General features: G+C 42.8%; 1 pseudogene; it reads right to left on the minus strand.

The window, feature by feature from the left end:
- Positions 1-12,569: 12,569 nt before the first annotated feature.
- LOC120063916 lies at positions 12,570-22,975 on the minus strand (annotated as a pseudogene).
- Between the last annotated feature and the right edge of the window lie 86 nt (positions 22,976-23,061).

Below are 23,061 nucleotides of genomic sequence, written 5' to 3' on the forward strand. Positions count from 1 at the left end.
GAGACAATTGAGTCATGGATTGTGTATGTGTGCTATTCAGAGGGCTAATTGGCAATACAAAATATGTAAGTGTCTTTGAAAGTAGTAGATGCCAGGTGCACTGGTTTGATTGTGTCAAAACCCTTCTGGGTTTTTCACACTCAACAGTTTCCTGTGTGTATCAAGAATGGTCCACCACCCAAAGGACATCCAGCCAACTTGACACAACTGTGGGAAGCATTGGAGTCAACATGGGCCAGCATCCCTGTGGAACTCTGTCGTCACCTTGTAGAGTCCATGTCCCGGCGAATTGACGCTGTTCTGAGGGCAAAAGGAGGTGCAACTCAATATTAGGATGTAATGTATTGTCATTAACAGTTTAATTTAAAGATAACATTCACCTACAGTAGAAATTCACTTGGTGAAGTCCACAGGACTGGAACTAATTCAAGGAATTATTTCACAGGAAAATGAACTAATTCAACAACCATGTCTCTGTCACTAACAAATACAGTCACGGGTGGTAACTACAATTTAAAAAGGCACACTTGATAAGGCACACTGGGAAATTATATTGGAGGTTAGTCTGTATAAATGTTTACAAAAGAGCATGTAGCAATAAAGACTTGTAAATATTATCGTGGTGTTCTTATACCGACACTGAGACCTTGTCAAGAGATATGGACCTCTTGGTGTGATGGTTAAAATTCCTATATGAGGGGATATTGCATAACACCATTGGTGCAAACTATGTACACTGATTGTACAGAACATTAGGAACACCTGCTCATGCCATGATATAAACTGACCAGGTGAATGCAGATGAAAGCTATGATCCCTTATTGATGTCAAATAAATCCACTTCAATCAGTATAGCGGAAGGAGAAGAGACAGGTTAACTTAAAATATGTATAGGCGAAAGAAACTCACACCTATTTAGGCAAGGTGCTGGCTAGCGGAGTGGAACTCTTAAAAAAATAAAGGTGAGCGGCACACTCTAGGAGCTCAGACGCAAAAATATTTATGTCCAACATGAAGACAAGCTGTCTTCATCAGGGTGTAATGACAAACATGACAAACTTAAAATATGTGCCAGTCAAAGGGTGAGTGGACAAGACAACATTTAAGTGCCTTTGAAAGGGATATGGTGGTAGGTCCATGTCCCAATTAATTGAGGCAGTTCTGAGGGCCCAACGGGGTGCTATTCAATATTTGGAACGTTTTTCCTAATGATTTGTACACTCAGTTTACACTTTATGTGTTAAAAATACTATATGAGGTGTTATTGCATGTAACACTGAAAGTGTTAATTCCCTAACACCGACAAAGTGTAACAGCATCAGCACTAAGCACAGTACTAATTTAAAACTTAAAAGTGTGAACCCGTATAGACACTGGCCCGGTGTTATGTAATACTGTCAGTCTTGGTTTAACACTGAAGAATTTGCTGTGTGTGTAGATTCTATGTAAAAATGTGACGTATAGCCTCCTGTTATGTATAGCCCTCACATAGATACAGACACCCACTAATGTACGCACTCGGCATGGGAGAATATATATTTTCATGTAAATCCAATGTCAGTCTGCTCCAAAGGGGGGGTGGAGGTATGTTGTGTGTGTACGTGTGTACGTGTATCAGGGTGTGTGTCTGTCTGCATCTGTGCGCGTGCGTGTGTGTGCATGTGTGTGTTTGTTGAGGTGCTCTGTGAAATATGAAATGGCTGTTCTGAGGTAATCTATGTCTATGCATGTGTCATCCTTTATTGGTCTCACGGTGTCTGCCGTATGAATATTTTGCCTGTGGGCTCCGAGAGGACAGGGTCATGTTTGCATAAGGACGTAAATTAGGACACTAATAACAATGTTGCCGTGCCAGGAACAGACAGCAGGGAGGAGGGGATTGGCTGATAGAGGAGGAGGGAAAGAGAGGGAGAGGCAGTAATGGAAGAAAAGATAGATAGGGGAAAAAAGACCAGAATAGACAGAATAGAGTATTTTCCCCCTAACTGTAATGTAATATGAATGATAGTATTGTGGGTAAACACTTAAAGTCAACCAATGGAATCCATTAGGACCTGCTATAAACATGTATTTTGTCCATTGTTTTTATTTTTTTTATTTTCAATGTTGGACATAAAACACTATAAAAGCAGCAGGAAATCAGCGCCAAGGGATTTTAATTTTTAAACATGTGATTGTATATAAATGTAAGTTATGTTTGAAATGATTATGTTTTAATGAAATATTATATCTGTTTGGGCTTCTTGCGGTCAATTTGCAGTCTACAAATTATTTGTGGTTATGTTCCGGATCCCCGACCATCTGCTCAAGACAAAATCGGTCCGCGGTTGAATCTAGTTGATGATCCCTGATGTAAAGTGTTACCTTATTGTGTGTATATGACTTCACACAATTAGATATTAGGAATATTTTTGGAACTAAAAATAACATTATTAAACCAGTTCTCAAGATTTTAAAATAATGGTTTTGTTCAGAAAACAAGAGATCCCTTTAGTTCCCAGTTCTGTTCCTCTGAAAATGAGGTTATTTTTCTTTGGTTCTCTTCCCTAAACCATTTACAACCCCTGAACACAGCTGCTTTTCAGTGAGTGTTAAAGTAGATGTGTGTAGAATGTTTTCCAAATCATTAGTATAGGGTATGGGGTGATATGTGGAGATGCATTATCCCATTATGGTCTGCTGTCTGCCTGTCCCCCTCTCCGCTCCCTCTCTCAGCCCAGTCTTGCTGGCCTGCTGTCTCTCAAGGTCTCTCTCCTGGACTCTAGCTGAGCCAAGGTCACTCGCCCGACACAGGCAGCGCACAGACCTTGAGCTGCTAACTGACCAGGGAATGTGTGTGTGTGTGTGTGTGTGTGTGTGTGTGTGTGTGTGTGTGTGTGTGTGTGTGTGTGTGTGTGTGTGTGTGTGTGTGTGTGTGTGTGTGTGTGTGTGTGTGTGTGTGTGTGTGTGTGTGTGTGTGCGCGTGTGTGTGTGTGTGCGTGTCCGCGTTTCAATCAGCCGGATACAGAGCAGCTCCGTTCCAGTGTGTTAGCTAGGGCTTCGAAGCTAGGTCACCCAGTGTATGTAATCACAAACAACCAACCTTCTCAAGGCCATCCCAACGATGAGGATAAGCATTGTGGCTTCTGAACAGATGTAAATGAATGTCTAATTGGAAGGGCTGCCCGTGAAGTATACACTTTAACCTGAGTCCAGTCACCAAATGCTTCCTTTTCTGATGTTGCTCTAACACTGTGTGTGTGTGTGTGTTGTTGTTTATGGTTTTGCCTCCATAACCCCTGTCCTACTCCTGTCCTAAAAAAATACTGGGCTAAAAACCAAAGATAGAACCAATGATACTTATAGGGTACTCCAGATGTGCTTATGGAACACTTAACAATGACCTGTAATTTGGCAGTAAGTTACTGGCTACTGAAAAAACGATATTTTTATAGTTGAATTAATTAATTAAGATGTTTTAAATTACTTGTTTACCTTACTTTCACTGCATTTTGAAATGTAGGTGGGGGCACTCCCTGTTATGTAATCTTTGGTTTTGCGTCATTACACAACCCTGCATGGTGGGGATTTTCTGGGGTTGTGTCCCTCTCTCTCACTATCCTTTTCTTTGGAACGACCAGGAGGCAGCAACGGTAAAAGTGGCTTGACCGTGGCTGGCGCTGTCTCTTTAGTACAGAGGACAAAGCTGGCAAATCCTTGAGGCAAGTAGAGCACTGCTGACCCTGTGCAGCCAGACTTATTTGCCATTCCTTTTGCCTCATCCCTCTCAAGGATACATGTTTTCTATTCTTCATCAATCCATGGGAATTTAACCGTTTTTACAGTCATTTTCTTAATGGGTGCATGCTTATTAGTAACCGGAATAAGCAATTTCATAAATACTTTGTAACGATATGCGTTGAGAGTCAGGAAGCTAGTTCAGGGAGTGAGTGTTTTAATAAAATAAACAGAACATGATACAAAACAAGAAACACTAACAGCACACAGACGTGAAACACTAACAGCACACAGACGTGAAACTGAAACAATAACACCTGGGGAAAGAACCAAAGGGAGTGACATATATAAGGAAGGTAATCAGGGAAGTGATGGAGTGCAGGTGAGTCTGACGACGTGCAGGTGTGCGTAACGATGGTGACAGGTGTGCGCCATAACGAGCAGCCTGGTGACCTAGAGGCCGGAGAGGGAGCACACGCGACATACTTTAAGTGCAGCGTCAGGATGGTCATCATTACACACATCAGACCAACAAATATTTTTTCACATCTTCAACATAGGAATCATTGCAAAATCTCTTGTATGATCGCTTATACACTATTTTAGGTCCAGTCTTTGGAACTTTGGTTTTCATAGATATGGCTATTATATTATGATCCCCACATCTGATGGGTGTCGATACTTATTTAGAGCAGATTTCTACAGCATTAGTAAACATGTTGTCAATAAAAGTGGATGATTTAGTTTATTTTATGTTTGTAAATACCCTGGTAGGTTGACTGATAACCTGAACCAGGTTGCAGGCTCTGGTTACAGTTTGAATCTTTTTCTGTGGACAGCTTGAGTGGCTTGAGCTTGATGAAAGCCAGTCAATATTTAGGTCACCAATGAAATATACCTCTCTGTTGATATCACATATATTATCAAGCATTTCACACATAATATCCAGATACTGACTGTTAGAACTTGGTGGTCTATAGCAACTTCCCACAAGAATAGGCTTTACGTGAGGCAGGTGAACCTGTAGCCATATTACAGTACTTCAACAGAATTTTACATGAGATCCTCTCAGAGATTTACAAGAATATGACTCTAAATATAAACTGCAATACATCCTCCATTGGCATTCCTGTCTCTTCTGTCATAACCATATATTGCAACTACTGTATCAACAAAGGAATTGTCTAAGTGAGTTTCAGAGATTGCCAGTATATGAATGTTTTCTGTTGCTAGAAAGTTATGTTTGTTCCCTCTGTCCTCCAGCCTCCAGCCACCAACATTTTGAATGATTCATCTTTCTCAATTGAAATGTGAGTTTGTATTGACTTAAGTACAACCAAATAAAATGACCTTGAGCTTGTGACAATCAAGAGCTGCACTGCTTAAGAGTCTGTTGATGCAACCATGCATCAATCTAAGTAACATAATATAAATAAAAAATGCCTACTGACAGCTGGTTCCTAATTCAATAACTCAATATTCACCACAACTTCAAGGCAAATAACTTACATTAAGTTACAGATTGCAAAACTAACCATGTTAAAATACATGGTCAACCTCTAACAACATAACCATCAACCACCTAATCATCAACCACTTAAACTGGTACAACACTTCCACTGATGGTTGGCACAAATACTCGAAAATTGGACCATGCCACAAAATATGCTAATGATCCTCACTGGTACATTGCCCCCACCTACATTTCAAAGCACAGTGATGATTGTACCTTATATTCAAAATATAGGATAGAAAAAGTGCAGAACTGTATTCTTGCCATTAAATCTGTGGCCAATCTCTGTCATGCCCACAGACATGGTAGCGTAGCAGGAAGTTCAGGTCATTAGCAACCAAGATGTTGTGAGTTCAAATCTCATGTGAGGTATAGTCTCAAGTAACCAGCATTCAGCAGCATACTGTCCTTTTACAGCAATAACACCTTCATTCAGTTATATAAATGCAGTTACTTGTTGTTTACCTTACTTTCACTGCAACCAGTAGCCTGTAGTGTACCGTACAATTACAGGAACTAATTTAACACTGTAGCGTTTCATGGCATAAAAGGAAAACATGGTGAAAAGGGAAAGAACGGGATGGTTCTACACAACCATCACAGCAGTAAAGAACCCTTCCTGACATGCCCCCCAATATCTTTTTACACAAAGAACCCCTCAAGAACCGCTTTGTTTTAGAGTGTATGCTGGTCCAGCATGGTCTAGTGCCGTCAAACTCAGTTCCACTGCGATTTTCATTGTTCCCCTCTCATCAGAACCTGATTTAGACCTGGGACATCTGGTGTGTGCAATTAATTATCAGGTAGAACAGAAAACTAGCAGGCTCCGGACCTCTTAAGGAAAGAGTTGAATACCATTGGTCTAGCTGGTCAAGCTGGTCTGCAAAACCATGCACATCCTTATCATATTTCCCAGTATGCTCTACTGCAGTTAGATTTTTTAAAATGTAAAATCAAATCAAATCAAATTGTATTAGTCACATGTGTCAAATACAACAGGTGTAGACCTTACAGTGAAATGCTTACTTACGAACCCCTAACCGACTGCGCAGTTTCAAAATGTATGGATAAAAATAAGAGATAAAAGTAACAAGTAATTAAAGAGGAGCAGTAGAAAATAACAATGTATACAGGGGGGTGCCGGTACAGAGTCAATGTGCAGGTGCACCGGTTAGTTGAGGTAGCATGTAGGTAGAGTTAATTAAAGTGACTATGCATAGATGACAACAGAGAGTGGCAGTGGTGTGGAGAGGAGAGGGGAGGGGGGGCAATGTGAATAGTCTGGGTAGCCATTTGACTAGATGTTCAGGAGTCTTATGGCTTGGGGGTAGAAGCTGTTTAGAAGATTCTTGGACCTAGACTTGGCGCTCCGGTACCGCTTGCCGTGTGGTAGCAGAGAGAACAGTCTATGACTAGGGTGTCTGGGAGTCTGACAATTTTCAGGGGTTTCCTCTGACACCGCCTGGTATAGAGGTCCTGGATGGCAGGATGCTTGGCCCCAGTGATGTACTGGGCCGTTCGCACTAGTGGTGCCTTGCGGTCGGAGGCTGAGCAGTTGCCATACCAGGCAGCGATGCAACCAGTCAGGATGCTCTCGATGGTGCAGCTGTAGAACCTTTTGAGGATCTGAGGACCCATGCCAAATCTGTTCAGTCTCCTGAGGGGAAATAGGTTTTGTCGTGCCCGCTTCACAACAGTCATGGTGTGCTTGGACCATGTTAGTTTGTTGGTGATGTGGACACCAAGGAACTTGAAGCTCTCAACCTGCTCCACTGCAGCCCCGTCGATGAGACCACAATCATCTAGTCCACAGTCATCTTGTTTGTCTTGATCACGTTGAGGGAGAGGTTGTTGTCCTGGCACCACACGGCCAGGTCTCTGACCTCCTCCCTCATTGTTGTTGTTGTTGTTGTGTCATCGGCAAATTTAATGATGGTGTTGGAGTCGTGCCTGGCCGTGCAGTCATGAGTGAACAGGGAGTGCAGGAGGGGGCTGAGCACCCACCCCTGAGGGGCCCCTGTGTTGAGGATCAGCGTGGCGGATGTGTTGTTACCTACCCTTACCACCTGGGCACGGCCCGTTAGGAAGTCCAGGATCCAGTTGCAGAGGGAGGTGTTTAGTCCCAGGGTCCTTAGCTTAGTGATGAGCTTTGAGGGCACTATGGTATTGAACGCTGAGCTGTAGTCAATGAATAGCATTCTCACATAGGTGTTCCTTTTGTCCAGGTGGGAAAGGGCAGTGTGGAGTTCAGTAGAGATTGCATCATCTGTGGATCTGTTAGGGCGGTATGCAAATTGGAGTGGGTCTAGGGTTTCTGGGATGATGGTGTTGATGTGAGCCATGACCAGCCTTTCAAAGCACTTCATGGCTACAGACGTGAGTGCTACAGGTCAGTAGTCATTTAGGCGGGTTACCTTAGTGTTCTTGGGCACAGGCACTATGGTGGTCTGTTTAAAACATGTTGGTATTACAGACTCGGACAGGGAGAGGTTGAAAATGTCAGTGAAGACACTTGCTAGTTGGTCAGCGCAGTTTGTTTCAATATCTGTGTTTTTGAATATACATTGATTGATTCAGGTAGTCTCATTTCTAGCACTGGCAGTCATTCTGATTGCGTATTGTGGGTGAATAAAAGTTCCAATTGTTGGATATCCCCACTCAGGCTGGATTCCAATAAGATTTCAAAATCCTTTTGCAAGCCAGAACAATGTGACTTGATGCTGGTTTTGCTAGTGACCAGCATATGCCAGTACGCTGGTGACCAGTGTCAAAAACACAGCGAAGGCTGGTCATCAGCGAAAACACAGTGAAGGCTGGTCACTAGTGAAAGCACAACGGCGGCTGGTTACCAGCAAAAACACAACGAAGGCTGGTCCCCAGCCTATACTGGTTTATTTCAGCAGGGACACAATAAGGTTTTCTCTAATTATACAGACTACACACACACACATCAACCTGACAATTAACCAGACAACATTTTATGAAGGTTTCATTCGGGAGGAAAAAAGTGACAGCGGAGAAAGGCACAAAGCCTGCGCCAGTCACAAGAATCACAGCGGCCTTGTGTGTGATGAAATCCTGCGTCCTTGCCTCTCTCGACCTCTGTGTTAAAAGCTCTTTGTGTCCCGGAAATTACTTTATGAACCCCTGAAAGACACTCCAGAGCTCCTATTCAGCCCTGACTGATAGCTTCACTGCTCCACTGTTTCGTCAGAGCAGAAGTTTATTTCTCTTTTTGAATTGTCCTCCCCTTGTCCTTCGTTTTCCTTTTCAGTCACGCTCTCCTTTTGTGGTTTCTTCTCGTTCACTGGGACATCAGACTGTCTGCTTTCTGTGAGCCAAACACAAAGTAATGATCAAGGTTTCCTCTATGGAGGTTATTCATCAAACTTAGCATCCTGACATTTGCTTTGGTTTAGTTCATAAAACAAGTGAATAAAGATTTGATGGATGCCTGATACTCTGTAGGTCACTCAAGCAGAAAACCGCAAAGGTTGCTAAATCCCAATGAGCAAAACTTGACATGAGATGTATTTTTCTGGTAAAAGTCTAGTTTAAGAGGTACCAGTTAAGCATAGTACAACCAGGTAAATCTTTTTTATTTACGACATCAATGCCTGGGAAGAACATAATATTTTGGTTGTTACCTGGTCAGGTAAAGACATTGCTAAAATATGTAGATTTCTTTGTGTGTTTTTGATCTCTCTGGCAATACAAGCCTACAAATTGGAAATGCAATTGAGTGGTAGGGTTTTATGTACAAGCCCACTAGGTCTTGTAGTGTTAAAGCCTTGCATTCAGCCATCTCTACTATCCCAAACCTCAGTTGGAAAAAACAGGCCTGTTTTTCATTCTGTCTTTCAAGGTCTCTGGAAATCAGTTTGTTTGAATATGCTCACACTGTGGGGACTGGTAGTGCGGCATGTGTGTGTGTGTGCGTTCGCGTGCGTGAGTATGTGCGAATCATATTTACGTGTGTGTTTTTGTTTATGTCTGACCGGACTAGGTTGTTTATACTCATACCTAGGCTGATGGAGCCAGATAAAAGCAGAAATACTAAACATGTGTCTCCACGGCCTTGAGACTTCACACAGGCCTTGACTGCAGAGCTCCGCTTTGTAAACACAGTTCCCTCCAGTTGCTGTGTGTTTGGACAGGAAACAACGAAGCTGATCAAACACTGGCTCAGATGGCCACTGCTGCGCTGAGACATAATTGTGCAATGGTTCCTTCAAATCGAAGGAAATGTGAAAAATAAACAGCAATGGAGTTGAGTCCCACTGATGTTGAAGCGTAGCTGGTTTTGTTTTTAATTTTGTTCATGTGGACGTGTCAGCAGATGTCCATAAAATAAAACCACGGTGAGCATACATTCTTATCTTTACATAAGTCTCAGGCTTTGTAGAGGAAGCAGAAACATAGACACACACATACACAGGTACAAATACACACACATGCACAATTTCACACAAACATGTACATCTACTCACACAGACACACATACATACAGTACCAGTCAAACATTTTGGACACACCGATGAAATAACACAAAAAAATTGTTAAACAAATCAGAATATGTTATATATTTGAGATTCTTCAAAGTAGCCGCCCTTTACCTTAATGACAGCTTTGCATACTCTTGGCATTCTCTCAACCAGCTTCTTGAGGTAGTCACCTGGAATGCATTTCAATTAACAGGTGTGCCTTGTTAAAAGTTAATTTGTGGAATTTCTTTCCTTCTTAATGTGTTTGAGCCAATCAGTTGTGTTGTGACAAGATAGAGGTGGTATACAGAAGATAGCTCTATTTGGTAAAAGACCAAGTCCATATTATGGCAAGTACAGCTCGAATAAGCAAAGAGAAACAACAGTCCATCATTACTTTAAAACATGAAGGTCAGTCAATACGGAACATTTCAAAAACTTTGGACGTTTCTTCAAATGCAGACGCAAAAACCATCAAGCGCTATGATGAAACTGGCTCTCATGAGGACCGCCACAGGAAAGGAAGATTCAGAGTTACCTCTGCTGTAGAGGATAAGTTAATTCGAGTTACCAGCCTCAGAAATTGCAGCCCAAATAAATGCTTCACAGAGTTCAAGTAAAAGACACATCTCAACATCAACTCTTCAGAGGAGACTGCGTGAATCAGGCCTTCATGGTCGAATTCCTGCAAAGAAACTACTACTAAAGGACACCAATAAGTGTTCTGAAGCGATACGCCATCCCATCTGGTTTGTGCTTAGTGGGACTATCATTTGTTTTTCAGCAAGACAATGACCCAGAACACACCTCCAGGCTGTGTAAGGGATTTTTATTTTTATTTTACCTTTATTTAACTAGGCAAGTCAGTTAAGAACAAATTCTTATTTTCAATGACGGCCTAGGAACAGTGGGTTAACTGCCTTGTTCAGGGGCAGAACGACAGATTTGTACCTTGTCAGCTCGGGGATTCGATCTTGCAACCTTTCGGTTACTAGTCCAACGCTATTTGACCAAGAAGGAGAGTGATGGAGTGTTGCATCAGATGACCTGGCCCCCACAATCACCCAACCTCAACCCAATTGAGATGGTTTGGGATGAGTTGGACCGCAGAGTGAAGGAAAAGTGGCCAACAAGTGCTCAGCATATGTAGGAACTCCTTCAAGACTGTTGGAAAAGCATTCCTCATAAAGCTGGTTGAAAGAATGCCAAGCGTGTTCAAAGCTGTCATCAAGGCAAAGGATGGCTACGTTGAAGAATATAAAATATATATTTTTGTAACTACATGATTCCATATGTGTTATTTCATAGTTTTGATGCCTTCACTATTATTCCACAATGTAGAAAATAGTAAAAATAAAGAAAACCCTTGAATGAGTAGGTGTGTCCAAACGTTTGACTGGTACTGTACAGATACACACACACACATACGCACATATGTAAAGTTAAACACACACACATGCACATATACACACGCACGCACACTTTTGTGTGGCCTGTACAATAGATTTAAGACTTAGTTGTGATAACATCATTGGCAGTAGACAACAGGGAGTGGAAAATAACAACCCATTAGCTGGATGGGTTCAAGGAGAGGGTTAGGACAGGACAGAGAGAGAGAGAGAGAGAGCGAGAGAGAGAGATCACCGCTAACAACTTAGGCTATGTTGCAAATAAGGGAAAGGGTCAGTTGGGGAGAGAGAGAGAGAGAGAGAGATAGAGAGAGGGAGAGAGAGAGGGAGAGAGAGAGAGAGAGAGAGAGAGAGAGAGAGAGAGAGAGAGAGAGAGAGAGAGAGAGAGATGAAACATGAGACAACGAAATAAAAGAGAGAGAGATCACCGCTAACAACTTAGGCTATGTTGCAAATAAGGGAAAGGGTCAGTTGGAGAGAGAGAGAGAGAGAGAGAGAGAGAGAGAGAGGGAGAGAGAGAGAGAGAGAGAGAGAGAGAGAGAGAGAGAGAGAGAGAGAGAGAGAGAGAGAGAGAGAGAGAGAGAGAGAGAGAGAGAGAGAGAGAGAGAGAGAGAGAGAGAGAGAGAGAGAGGAAACATGAGACAAAGAAATAAAAATGTGGCAGAAGGAGATTGTGCCTGCCTTCCTGCCTGTTCTGCAGAGATACAACTCTCGGCTCCCCTCTTGTGGTTGCTTGAAAAAATACAAAAGGCAGAGCACACTTCACTACTCAGCTACTGCCTATGGCGCATAAAACTACCTCAAAATTCATTAGAACTTATCTAGATGGTTGTGAGATTTATCTGGACATTCATTGAAGCAATTTGAGTGTTTCCGCCAACGCTTTGACCACTCAAATGTTATATCACCACAGGACTACATTTAGTGTACGCTACTTTTATGATAATGTATTGGGAACGATCCACTGTACTGGGAGCATATCAGAGTAACTGACATTTGTGTGATCAACATGTTTATTGATTTTTCACAGACAAAAAAAACAGATAAAAACATGAGATACTATGTCATGTTCTCTTCATGAAAACATGAGAACAGTACAGATGTCTTCACTCTCCGCCGCTGTGTTTCCACCTGAATATCGATATTATATCACTGCAGCTGTTTGAAAGCTGTTTCGTTCATCATAAGAGAACGGTGTGTAGGGGGAACTGAGAGGATAGACAGAGTCTGAGTGAAGGTAATACCAAAGTAGGAAAAGTAGCAACACTTTACATTTTCCATTAGGGTTAAAAACATAGCTCCACACACTCCCTCCTCGTCCTTCCTGTTCAGAGGCTGGTTTTAAAACTAGGGGGACAGTGAAACTGTCTAGTACTGGAGGAGAGCTGAGTCAAGTTGGTTGAACCTCAGTAACAAGACGGTTTCTGAGTGCAGTTGTTTCAGGGGTCAGGGGTCAAAGGATGTCTTTAACTGGGGGGTCAGTGGTGAAGTTGAGCGGTCACTGAGGTGCTCCTAGGCCCCCAGCAGCAGTAGTAGTAGAAGTAGAAGCAGCAGCAACAGTAGCAGTAGTAACAGCAGCAGCAACAGTAGCAGTAGTAACAGCAGCAGCAACAGTAGCAGTAGTAACAGCAGCAGCAACAGTAGCAGCTGTAACAGCAACAGTAGTAGTAGCAGCAGTAACAGCAGTAGTAACAGTAGCAGCAGCAGTAGCAGCAGCAGCAGTAGCAGTGGGGAGCTGCAGGTCAGTGGATATCTGGAGCAGGGGAGTACTGATCTCACTGGAATGCAGGCCGCTGGCCACCCTCAGCGGGCAGCTGAGCACCATGTCTTTGGCCCGGCCCGCTTCTAGGTGGCCCTCACGGCTCAGCTGCAACGTGATCTGATCCAGGCTGGTCAGAAGCACCTCTGAAGCCAGCAGATGGCTGGGGAAACCCTCATTACAAACCCCTTCCCGGGCCATGCTCTCCAGCATGTACTGCTGGTACAGGTCCAATAGCTTGTGCTCCAGGTAGCGGTTGAGCAGTGAGTTGGAGAGGGGCCCCTCACACCCCTAGAGGAGGAAGCTCCGGTCGCGGCCGCTCCCCGCCCTCCAGCGGGAGGATTCCAAGCCTGAGCTCCCCTGGAGAGGACACAGTGGCCTGTCTTCAGAGGCCCGTTCTGGGGGAGAGTCATCTGCGGCTGGTAGTTTTGATAGATGCTCTGGCAGGAAGAGGGCACCAGGAAAGGGATGTCGCCAATAGAACGAGCCTGCCCAGGGATCTCCATCTCTGGGGAAATGTGTCTGCCAGGATGGGGTCTCTGGGAATGCAGGGCCTGCTGTAGAGAAGAACCCTGGGGCTGGATTTGGGCACTCACCCGGGAGGGCTTCTGGTCTTGGGCCACTCTAGGCAGGACGGAGTGGCCCTTTCTGCTTGGCTGGCCTGGAGAGGCCTGGAGTTTGAAGAGCGGGCGGCTTTAACCGGCTGTGAGCCAGCCCTCACACTACTCGTGGGGGCTCTATCACAGGGGGGAGAGGGTCCAGTCTCTCCTGGTCACTACAGTAGGTCATGCTCCATAGTATGCTCTCACACAGCATGGCTGGAAAGGAACACACATATACAGCCGTTTGGTCAGTTTACAGCAGCTTGTGGATAAACTGTCTTTGGTCAGTTTACAGCAGCTTGTGGATAAACTGTCTTTGGTCAGTTTACAGCAGATTGTGGATAAACTGTCTTTGGTCAGTTTACAGCAGATTGTGGATAAAGTGTCTTTGGTCAGTTTACAGCAGATTGTGGATAAAGTGTCTTTGAATCCCTTTTGAATATATTTGTTTATATTTTACAATGTATTCATACACTGGGCAGTAATATGCATTTTTGTTTTGACTCCTTACCTTCAAATTCAAACGATGCAACACGTCAAATGACGCAACACTCTTCAAGCAGTCATGCAGTCCACCAACTGTTGCTCTGAGTTGGATGTGTGCTCCTCTCCTCGCTGTATTCATGTCAGTGTCTCCAGTGTCTCCAGGTCTATTGTATCAAGCCAGTGCAGTACCATAGAGCAGTGTGAGTGAGTGGTTGTGACAAGTGTAGGTACCATTGCTTTAAGCTTTATACAAGACCAAGAGGAAGTGAGAGGGCTGTCTTCCATGTCCTCCATCATAGCATCTGTGAATGTCCTGAACATGAAAAAATACAGTTTTGCTTTCCACTGAAAAAAGCACAGGTGAGGGGTTTAAAAGAGAAAGGAAGGCACAGGTGAGGGGTTTAAAAGAAGAAGGTGAGGGGTTTAAAAGAGGAAGGAAAGCACAGGTGAGGGGTTTAAAAGAGAAAGGTGAGGGGTTTAAAAGAAGAAGGTGAGGGGTTTAAAAGAGGAAGGTGAGGGGTTGAAAAGATGAAAGGTGAGGGGTTTAAAAGAGAAAGGTGAGGGGTTTAAAAGAAGAAGGTGAGGGGTTTAAAAGAGAAAGGTGAGGGGTTTAAAAGAGGAAGGTGAGGGGTTTAAAAGAAGAAGGTGAGGGGTTTAAAAGAGGAAGGTGAGGGGTTTAAAAGAGGAAGGTGAGGGGTTTAAAAGAGGAAGGTGAGGGGTTTAAAAGAGGATGGTGAGGGGTTTAAAAGAGGAAGGTGAGGGGTTTAAAAGAGGATGGTGAGGGGTTTAAAAGAGGAAGGTGAGGGGTTTAAAAGAGGATGGTGAGGGGTTTAAAAGAGGAAGGTGAGGGGTTTAAAAGAGGATGGTGAGGGGTTTAATACAGGAAGGTGAGGGGATTAAAAGAGGAAGGAAAGACTGATTTAAGGAGAAAGAGACTTCACACTAAACAAATAGAAACCGGACTCTCTTTCACCTTATGTCTCGAACTGACAGAAAGTCTGTGTGTGTGTGTGTGTGTGTGTGTGTGTGTGTGTGTGTGTGTGTGTGTGTGTGTGTGTGTGTGTGTGTGTGTGTGTGTGTGTGTGTGTGTGTGTGTGTGTGTGTGTGTGTGTGTGTGTGTGTGTGTGTGTGTACGCGTACGTATGTGGCCATGCCCAAGCGTCTGGTCTGTTTACAGGTGACAGAAAGGGAAGTGTGGCCTCAAGCTCCAGCCTGGGGTCATGCAACCACAACTCATAATTTCCTGTTTGAAACCCAAGACTCTGGGCAGCTCAGTGTTATGCTAGAAACCAGACCCTGCATAGTCAGTCAGGTCCGCTCTGTCACATTGTGTAACCATAGTTGCCATGCAGGGTTGAGCCTATCTGATAAGGGAATCAATTAATGTGTTGGGGGATCCCTCATTCTACAATCTATATACTGTATAGTTCTATTGCGGTCATGAAAAGATTTGCAGAGTAGAGGTGGGGGGTCGTTTTCTTGTGTTCACTCTCCAGTCTAGGGATCCTTAGTCAATAGATGAGTCAATGCAGATTACAGATCTTCGCCGTGCGTCTGTTTGCCAGTAGAGAACCAGCGCAACAATGGTGTTCACAGGGCCTGAAACATGACACCGCAGTCACCTTAATTATTTATTTGGAGGGGAAATTTAGACAGATATTACGCATAGTATAATCCGTAATTTATTAATTTAACACTGAAAGTGTGGACCTGTACAGACACTGGAACAGTGTTAAATTCACACACTGCTTATTGTAAAGCCTTATTTACCAGAGTGACTTGCCTTTTGACTGAATTGTAGCTGCCACCCACAACTTTATTTTCGTGACATTCGTTCATTTTCAGTCCTATGGTCTTCACCAAGCGTGTTCCTACTGGAGGAAAATGTTATCATTAAAGGTCCCGAACAGGCATTCTGATTCCCATGTAAAATAGCCTTTTGAGTGAATGAAATGTCACCCATAATATTTTAGGGGGATAGAAATGCTCGAAGTCTTTGAAAAAACTACATGGAAGTTTGAAAAAACAGGCTGAGTTTTCAGGGAGCTTATATTAATGAGTTCGCCTTGACTGACAGCTCTTTCAAACGCCTGTGTCAAGAAACTTGGATGCAGTGTTGCAGTAAAATCACCTCATTTGGTGATACACAAAGCAACTCAAACAACATTGCAAATGCATTAATGGTGTCAATTGTTTTGTTTTTATACATCTCCCATTTGGCTTGTCTTTTGTACTGCGGTTCACAGCAGCACTGTAGGATATGTTGACATAACAACTGCTTCAGAGTTTTAAACTACCCTTTCTCCCTTTTTGTTCCATGCTGGCTGAAGACCTAGCTAGCCTGTAACTAGCTAACACCAGACACAGATGAAAGGGTAAACAAATACAGTGCTTTCAGAAAATATTCCTACCCCTTGACTTATTCAACATATTTTATTTTACCTTTATTTAACCAGGTAGGCCAGCAAAGCAGTGCGACAAAAAACAACAACACAGAGTTACACATAAACAAACGTACAGTCAATAGCACAATATAAAAATATATGTACAGTGTGTGCAAATGTAGAAGAGTAGGGAGGTAAGGTAATAAATACACCATAGAGGTGAAATAATTACAATTTAGCATTAACACTGGAGTGATAGATGTGCAGATGATGATGTGCGAGTAGAGATATTGGGGTACAAAAGAGCAAGAGGATAAATAACAATATAGGGATGGTGTAGTTGGGTGTGCTATTTACAGATTGGCTGTGTACAGGTACAGTGATCGGTAAGCTGCTCTAACAGCTGATGCTTAAAGTTTGGGAGGGAGATATAAGTCTCCAGCTTCAGGGATTTTTGCAATTTGTTCCAGTCATTGGCACCAGAGAACTGGAAGGAAAGGCGGCCAAAATAAGTGTTGGCTTTGGGGATGACCAGTGAAATATACCTGCTGGAGCGCGTGCTACGGGTGGGTGTTGCTATGGTGACCAGTGAGCTGAGATACCTAGAAAATACTTATAGATGACCTGGAGACAGTGGGTTTGGCTATGAATATGTAGTGAGGGCCAGCAAACAAGAGCATACAGGTCGCAATGGTGGGTAGTATATGGGGCTTTGGTGACAAAACGGATGGCACTGTGATAGACTACATCCAGTTTGCTGAGTAGAGTGTTGGAGGCTAAGGATCAAGGATCGGTAGGATAGTCAGCTTTACGAGGGTATGTTTGGCAGCATGAGTGAAGGAGGCTTTGTTGCGAAATAGGAAGCCGATTATAGATTTAATTTTGGATTGGAGATGCTTAATGTGAGTCTAGAAGGAGAGTATAGAGTCTAACCAGACACCTAGGTATTTGTAGTTGTCCACATATTCTAAGTCAGAACTGTCCAGAGTAGGGATGCTGGTCGGGCAGGCAGGTGCGGGCAACAATCGGTTGAAAAGCATGTATTTAGTTTTACTATCATTTAAAAGCAGTTGGAGGCCACGGAAGGAGTGTTGTATGGCATTGAAGCTCATTTGGAGGTTTGTTAACAGTGTCCAAAGAAGGGCCAGATGTATACAGAATGGTGTCGTCTGCGTAGAGGTGGATCAGAGAATCACCAGCAGCAAGAGCGACATCATTGATACATACAGAGAAAAGAGAATTGAACCCTGTGAAACCCCCATAGACACTGCCAGAGGTCCGGACAACAGGCCCTCCGATTTGACACACTGAACTCTATCTGAGAAGTAGGTGGTGAACCAGGCGAGGCAGTCATTTGAGAAACCATGGCTATTGAGTCTGGCGATATGAATGCGGAGATTGACAGTGTCGAAAGCCTTGGCCAGGTCGATGAAGACGGCTGCACAGTACTGTCTTTTATAGATGGTGGTTATGATATCGTTTAGGACCTTGAGCGTGGCTGAGGTCCACCCATGACCAGCTCGGAAACCAGATTGCATAGCGGAGAAGGTACGGTGGGATTCGAAATGGTCTGTGATCTGTTTGCTAACTTGGCTTTCGAAGATTTTAGAAAGGCAGGGCAGGATGAATGTAGGTCTATAACAGTTTGGGTCTAGTGTCTCCCCCTTTGAAGAGGGGGATGACCGCTGCAGCTTTCCAATCTTTAGGGATCTCAGACGATACGAAAGAGAGGTTGAACAGGCTAGTAATAGGGGTTGCAACAATTTTGGCGGATAATTTTAGAAAGGGAGGGTCCAGATTGTTTTTTTAGCCCAGCTGATTTGTAAGGAACCAGATTTTGTAGCTCTTTCAGAACATCAGAGGTCTGGATTTGGGTGAAGGAGAAGCGGGGGGGTGGCTTGTGCAAGTTGCTGTTGGCCGGGGTAGGGGTAGCCAGGTGGAAACCATGGCCAGCCATAGAAAAATGCTTATTGAAATGATCGATTATCGTAGATTTACCGGTGGTGACAGTGTTTCCTAGCCTCAGTGCAGTGGGCTGCTGGGAGGAGGTGCTCTTATTCTCCATAGACTTTACAGTGCCTCAAAACTTTTTGGAATTAGTGCTACTGGATGCAAATTTCTGTTTGAAGAAGGTAGCCTTTGCTTTCCTTACTGACTGAGTATAATGGTTCCTGACTTCCCTGAAAAGTTGCATATCGCAGGGGCTATTCGATGCTAATGCAGAACGCCACAGGTTGTTTTTGTGCTGGTCGAGAGTAGTCAAGTCTGGGGTGAACCAAGGACTATATCTGTTCTTAGTTCTACATTTTTTGAAAGGGGCATGCTTATTTAAGATGGCAAGGAAAGCATTTCTAAAGAGCAACCAGGCATCCTCTACTGACAGGATGAGGTCAATATCCTTCCAGAATACCCAGCCAGGTCGATTAAAAAGGCTGTGTTGCAGCCTGAATAAAAAAAAAGATTAAATTAAAAAATCACACGTCTTACCCCATAATGAAAAGGTGAAAACATATTTGTAGATTTTTTTTGCATATTAATTGAAAATGAATTATACAAATTTCTAATTTACATACAGTTGAATTCGGAAGTTTACATACACTTAGGTTGGAGTCATTAAAACTCGTTTTTCAACCACTCCACAAATTTCTTGTTAACAAACTATAGTTTTGGCAATTCGGCTACTTTGTGCATGACAGAAGTAATTTTTCCAACAATTGTTTACAGACAGATTATTTCACTTAAAATTCATTGTATCACAATTCCAGTGGGTCAGAAGTTTACATACACTATCAGCCAAAATCAGCCAAGACCTCCACAAGTCTGGTTCATCCTTGGGAGCAATTTCCAAATGCCTGAAGGTACCTCGTTCATCTGTACAAACAATAGTATGCAAGTATAAACACCATGGGACCACGCAGCTGTCATACCGCTCAGGAAGGAGACGTGTCCTCTCTCCTAGAGATGAACGTGCTTTGGTGCGGAAAGTGCAAATAAATCCCAGAACAACAGCAAAGGACCTTGTGAAGATGCTGGAGGAAACAGGTACAAAAGTTTCTATATCCACAGTAAAGCGAGTCCTATATCAACATAACCTGAAAGGCCGCTCAGCAAGGAAGAAGCCACTGCTCCAAAACCGCCATAAAAAAGCCAGACTACGGTTTGCAACTGCACATGGGGACAAAGATCGTACTTTTTGGAGGAATGTCCTCTGGTCTGATGAAACAAAAATAGAAGTGTTTGGCCATAATGACCATCATTATGTTTGGAGGAAAAAGGGGACGCTTGCAAGCCGAAGAACACCATCCCAATCGTGAAGTACGGGGTGGCAGCATCATGCTGTCGGGGTGCTTTGCTGCAGGAGAGTCTGGTGCACTTCACAAAATAGATGGCATCCAAATGGACAAGCATACTTCCAAAGTTGTGGCAAAATGGCTTAAGGACAACAAAGTCCAAGTATTGGAGTGGCCATCACAAAGCCCTGACCTCAATCCTATAGAAAATGTGTGGGCAGAACTGAAAAGGTGTGTGCGAGCAAGAAGGCCTACAAACCTGACTGAGTTACACCAGTTCTGTCAGGAGGAATGGGCCAAAATTCACCCAACTTCTTGTGGGAAGTTTGTGGAAGGCTACCCGAAATGTTTGACCCAAGTTAAACAATTTAAAGGCAATGCTACCAAATACTAATTGAGTTTATGTAAACTTCTGACCTACTGGGAATGTGATGAAAGAAATAAAAGCTGAAATAAATCATTCTCTCTACTATTATTCTGACATTTCACATTCTTAAAATAAAGTGGTGATCCTAACTGACCTAAGACAGGGAATTTTTACTGGGATAAAATGTCAGGAATTGTGAAAAACTGAGTTTACATGTATTCGGTTAAGGTGTATGTAATCTTCCGACTTCAACTGTAAGTATTCTCAACCCTGAGTCAATACTTTGTAGAAGCACCTTTAACGGTGATTACAGTGCTGAGTCCTTTTGGGTAAGTCTCTGAGAGTTTTGCACACCTGGATTGTACAATATTTGCCCGGTATTCTTTCTAAAATTCTTCGAGCTCTGTCAAGTTGATTGTGTATCATTGCTTAACAGCCATTTTCAAGTTTTGCCATAGATTTTCACGCTGAATTAAGTCAAAACTGTAACTAGGCCACTCAAGAACATTCAATGTCGTCTTGGTAAGCAACATCTTGGTAAGCAACATCTTGGTAAGCAACATCTTGGTAAGCAACAGTGTAGATTTGGCCTTGTGTTTTAGGTTATTTTCCTGCTGAAAGTTGAATTAGTCTCCAAGTGTCTGTTGGAAAGCAGACTGAACCAGGTTTTCCTCTAGGATTTTGCCTGTGCTTATAGCTATATTTGTTTATTTTTATCCCAAAAGAAATCCTCTCTAGTCCTTGCCAATAACAAGCATATTCATAACATGACGCAGCCACCACCATTGTTAAAAATTATGAAGTGTGGTACTCAGTGATGTGTTGTGTTGGATTTGCTCCAAACATAACACTTTGTATTCAGGACAAAATGTTAACTTCTTTGCCACATACATTTCCTACAAACCAAATTCCACTTTGACATTATGGGGTATTGTGTGTAGATCAGAAAATCAGAAAATCACAATTTAATCAAATGTAAATTCAAGCTGTAACCCAATAAAATGTGGAAAAATTAATGGGGTGTGAATGCTTTCTGAAGGCATGGTGAGTGCCTTTGACAAAGATGAGTAGTGTGAACTTTGAATTATGTTTGCTGACACCCTACAGTCAAATTCTGGCACCAGTACAGTATCTATCTAGCTATGATTTGATTTGGTTTCATCCAAATATCATCCAACTTCATGAAAGACATGATTTTGACTGTTCGTGTTCTTTAAAATGTAAAACTCTAAAATGTAAAACTTTAAAACTCTTTAGAACAATAAATTAAATATATAATGCCTTACTTTGATGGCAAAGTGCTACCCTAACATAGCTGGTGTTAGCACCCTCATTGTTTACAAGGCACAGCATATCTGCAATCACACTAGGCTGGCTTGTAAAGTGATATATAATTCCTATTGTAATCCAGCCAGTTAGGACTGCCACAGTTTGGACATCTGTGTAACGTTCGTCGTTAAGGGTAGACCAAGGTGCAGCGTGATTTGGGTTCATCATATTTTATTAAAATGTGAACCAGCGAAAAAAACTATAAACAATACAACGACCGAAAAGCTTCGTCGTGCAAAATACATGCAACCAAACAAAGACAAGATCCCACAACAGAAGGCGGGAAAAAGGACTGCCTAAGTATGATCCCCAATCAGAGACAACGATAGACAGCTGCCTCTGATTGGGAACCATACTAGGCCAACAAAGAAAAAGAAAACATAGATATACAAAAACTAGAGTACCCACCCTATTCACACCCTCACCAAACCAAAATATAGAGAATAAACAGGGATCTCTAAGGTCAGGACATGACAATCGGAATTTCTATTCACCCGCAACCTGCATTCAGAATGACTGTTAGGGTTAGGAATATTGTGAGGAGACTACCTAATATAAGGGCACAAGAAGAGACCCAGATGCAGACACGGGAGGCAGATGGTTTGAGTCTTTGATATTTATTATAATCCAAAAGGGTTGGCAAGAGATTGATCATGGACAGGCAAAAGGTCAAAACCAGTTCAGAGTCTAGGAGGTACAGAGTGGCAGGCAGAATGGTCAGGGAGGTGGGTAACAGAGTCCAGAAATACCAGGAGGACTAGCAAAAAAGAGAATAGAAAAAGCAGGAGCACAGGAAAACCACACTGGTTGACTTGAACACACAAGACAAACTGGCACAGAGAGACAGGAAACACAGGGATAAATACACCAGGGAAAATAAGCGACACCTGGAGGGAGTGGAGACAATCACAAGGACAGGTGAAACAGATCAGGGCGTGACACCTAAACCATTTAAACTGGAACAACCATTTCAGTAATGTGTGCAATGAATCTAACTAACTGATTGGATTAGTTTAGAAAAATATATGTGCTGTATCTTTGTGTAGCATAAAATTCAAAAATCTATCAATGTGCATGCAAAAACACAGATATTAAAAACAATCCAAAAAAAATCGAGCTGCAGTAGAGCATGCTGGTTGAATCTGATAATAAAGGGCATGGTTTTGATGAGAAGGTTTTAGTCTCCACAGAGACAAAAATGATATAATCACACTCTCACACTCAACACTGTTTATTAGCACCAACACTGGGGTTATTTTACACCATTGGGTGTTCATTTTACTCTTAGAGCCTTAATTTAACTCCTGAATCAACACTAGAAATGTTACACTGAAAAATGCAACACTGGCCAATTTTCTGTGTATAAGCCACTGGGCAGAGAGACTACAGCGCGTGCGTTTTGGTGACACTGGGAGCTTGAGGTGCCCATAAAGACATTTGACACGGGACTGCTGTTCAATAGTAATGACACAGGAGCGGGTTGAATTTCGAGGCCCGTTGCCATAGCAAAAAAAAACATAACACCATAGTGATGGCCGGGAACGCTTTTTTATTAAGTGAGAGGAGTCCGAAGTTATCTTCTCTGCCAACCATACTCACGGGCAGTTTCATCCCCATGGACAAGACCAATGTCATACCGTCTTTTTTTTTTACGCGCCGTGTGCTTGTTTTCTAATTGATTTCTGAGGAATAGTACTTGGAAACGGTTATGGGCACCTCGA

This window comes from Salvelinus namaycush, chromosome 19, assembly GCF_016432855.1.
Source record: "Salvelinus namaycush isolate Seneca chromosome 19, SaNama_1.0, whole genome shotgun sequence".
Classification (NCBI taxonomy): domain Eukaryota; kingdom Metazoa; phylum Chordata; class Actinopteri; order Salmoniformes; family Salmonidae; genus Salvelinus; species Salvelinus namaycush.